At 37.5% G+C, this 3542-nt stretch overlaps 1 pseudogene; it reads left to right on the top strand.

Moving 5' to 3' along the window:
- Nucleotides 1–516: 516 nt before the first annotated feature.
- LOC144376310 (pseudouridylate synthase TRUB1 pseudogene) lies at nt 517–1975 on the top strand (annotated as a pseudogene).
- Nucleotides 1976–3542: the final 1567 nt, after the last annotated feature.

Genomic DNA, 3542 nt, shown 5'->3' with positions numbered 1-3542 from the left:
TCTCCTCACCAACCAGCCCTGGACTGCTCAGAATGAGGCAGCACCAGTGTCTGACCATGCTCCATCTTTCTAAAGTTTGGGTCTTAGGAGGAGAGACTCTTCATCATAACCTCTGTGTAACTATCCTTCATTCTGAAAGTCTGAATCAATGCTGGCAAGACAGGGCAGCAGCTGGGAACCTGGGTTGCAAGCTGCAGAATATGAACTGGGTGATTTAAATAAAAACAATTTGTTAGAGGACATTGGAGAGATCAAGGGAACCTGATAGCAAAGTTCAGTAAATGAGGAGCTGATCTGTGCCACTTGTCAGTGCCCCATCTCCTGCACAGTCTTCCATGGACATTTCTCTGTGCTGCTATGTGAGCACACTGTAAGACTTTCTGCTATCTCTTCATCACTGCTCAGATTTTATATCTCCAAAGAAATGTTCTAATTGGCTGGGTGTAGGTATCGGGAATTCTTCACATTCAAGTAGGCATTGAAGGATGAGTAGAAATTTGCCAAAGGGCTGGGCCGTCAAAGTATGGCAGCTGCAGAGGCGGCAGTGGTGTCGTCTTTGTCTTTAGAAACAGACCCAGCCCCTGAAACTGCAGAGAGTGCGGAAACAGCCGCAATAACGGCGGCGACCACGGCAGCAACCGTGGCGGTTGCAGCCGCAGCTAGGACCGGATGCGAAGCCAGGGTCGTCAAGGCCGCTTTGGCTACTAAACTGCTGTCCCTTAGCGGCGTGTTCGCTGTGCACAAGCCCAAAGGGCCCACTTCAGCCGAGCTGCTGAATCGGTTGAAGGAGAAGCTGCTAGCAGAAGCTGGAATGCCCTCTCCAGAATGGACCAAGAGGAAAAAGCAGACTTTGAAAATTGGACACGGAGGGACTCTAGACAGCGCAGCTCGAGGCGTTTTGGTGGTTGGAATTGGAAGGGGAACAAAAATGTTGACCAGTATGTTGTCAGGATCCAAGAGGTACATTGCCATTGGAGAGCTGGGGAAAGCCACTGACACACTCGATTCTACAGGGAAAGTGACAGAAGAGAAACCCTATGATAAAATAACACAAGAAGATATTGAAGGCATACTACAGAAATTTACTGGGACAATAATGCAAGTACCCCCTCTTTATTCTGCATTAAAGAAAGTTGGACAGAGACTTTCAACTTTAATGAAGAGAGGTGAAGTAGTAGAAGCAAAACCTGCCAGGCCAGTAACTGTATACAGTATCTCCCTTCAAAATTTCCAGCCACCATTTTTCACATTAGATGTTGAATGTGGAGGAGGTTTTTATATCAGAAGCTTGGTCAGTGACATTGGCAAAGAACTCTCTTCCTGTGCCAATGTACTAGAGCTTACCCGAACTAAACAGGGGCCATTTACACTAGAAGAACATGCCCTCCCTGAGGACAAATGGACAATTGATGACGTTGCACAGTCTCTTGAGCATTGCTCGTCTCTTCTGCCAGCAGAGCTGACACTTAAAAAATCAAAACCTGAAGAGTCTAATGAGCAGATTTTGAGCTGTGAATATATGACTCTAAATGAGACAAAGGGGGAAGATGATGTTAATAAGACATTCTGAAGTTGACCTGAGAATATCATCATTTCCTGGTTGACATTTGAATCCTGTGTGTAGATGCAGAATGACAAGCTACGTGCAAGGGACAACTGATTCTTCTAACTTCTTCTTCTTTTTTTTTTTTTTTTTTTTTGCATGAATAAAAATGACCATCATTTAGTTTCTATAGCCTACAACTTATTTACTATACATTATGAATGGAGTTGCACTTGTTCAATTCTTTTCTATACTATCAATTGTTCTTTTAAGATATTTTTATATTAAAATATGAATTTGATTGGAATCAGGATATTGATGCTGAGTTTGATTTCTTCAGCCTTTTTCTATGAAAAAGCTGAACTGATTTTCTAAGCAAAGATTTATGAGCTACGTGTCTGAGTAGCATCATTAAATGTGATTTTGATTTTATTTGGATTTCCATGTGGCTTCATTGTTTAAGAATTCTCTAACTCTGTTTGAAATGGCCATTACTGAACTCCTTCTTGCCTTTGGAGAGTTGTTATTAAAAAACATTTCCTTAAAAAGACTGTACTTACCTAGTATTTGCTGTGTGTGTGTTTAGATCTTAGAAATGAATAAAGTTTTATAATAAATATTTGTAAATGAACCAATGATTGCTGCTACCGCTTACAATATGTAAATAAAAACTAATATTGAATTAATTTCTCTTCTGTTAGAGTCCAAGACAGCTCCTCCTCCAATAGCTTTGTGCAGCTGTGTGCTCTTTTTTTGTGTGTGTGTGATTTCATCAACCCAATCAACTACTTTGTGCCAAATTACTAAGTAACATAATTTTAAAAATTTAAACTACAGACTGTATCTTAAGTTAAGGTTTTCTCTGATCTTTAACTTTTATTTCTCTCTCTCTCTCTCTCTCTCTCTCTCTCTCTGGTTTTTTCAGTGATTTGCTCTTTATAGTGAAGTCTATAGACTTGGAGATAGCTGTCCTGTGCATTCCAGCTGATCCCTTCTGCTCCAAATACTTTAAAATAGTGATTCTAAAATGTTTTTGTTCAAATAGCTGGAAAGTTACAAATCCCTCTTTCCCATAATTTTGAAAATTACAAAATAGTAAATTTTATGTAATGCATCCTTCATAATTTTGTTGAGAATGTAATGTATTATGCAACTGATATGCAGAAATGTTTAATTTCCTCTTCATTTACTCAAATATAATTTCGAAAGGAAAATTTTAAATTTCATAAAATTTGAGTTTTGGGATTTTTATTGATTACCTTTTTACTTAAAGGTGGTTGCCTGCTTGCAACTCAGCATTTTAACATTTAAATTTAAAGTGATTTTATTTGTGGTTTATCTATTTGTGGTTAATATACAGTTAGTTGCTTCAGTAAAGCATCTTCAGCATATTGGCAACATTTGAAATGAAAATATTAAAACTAATTCTTAGTATGAGACCCAAAACTGAGCATACTGATACTTTGCTGCATTAACATAAAATGACAAACACATAAATTTTATAAATTGAAAATTTATTATTTTACTTATTCATTTGTAGTACTCTACAATTTGTGTCAACTAAAGGTGATAGTGGCTACCTCTGCCTGTTAAGAGTGGCATAGGTTACAATATGTTTTCATTCGTTGCCAAAGTCCAAATTGGGGAATGTTTCAGTTTTAGAATATGGATGAGGTTTTTTCCATCTTAAAAATTGACATGTACAATTTACTGATTAGGAAAATGTCAAGATTATTTGAGAAGGAAATAACTTCTAAAAATGATAGCCAGTCCTGTTCTTTTATATTGAAAACATTGAAGAAAATTTTCCCGAATAGAAAAAGACCTCTAGTCCTTACCATCCTAATGAACTAACTTTCAAAGTTTGATTTTTATAATACTATTTTTTCCTTTTTGTTCAGATAATTAGTCTTAAGTCACCTATACTACTTAAAAAAAAAAAAAAAACTGGTACTGGGGATTAAACACAGGGGCCCTCCTCCACTGAGCTATACCCCCA

Source organism: Ictidomys tridecemlineatus, chromosome 3 (assembly GCF_052094955.1).
Source record: "Ictidomys tridecemlineatus isolate mIctTri1 chromosome 3, mIctTri1.hap1, whole genome shotgun sequence".
NCBI lineage: Eukaryota > Metazoa > Chordata > Mammalia > Rodentia > Sciuridae > Ictidomys > Ictidomys tridecemlineatus.
The sequence above is the reverse complement of the archived record's forward strand: the minus strand, read 5'-3'. Positions and strand labels throughout refer to the sequence as shown.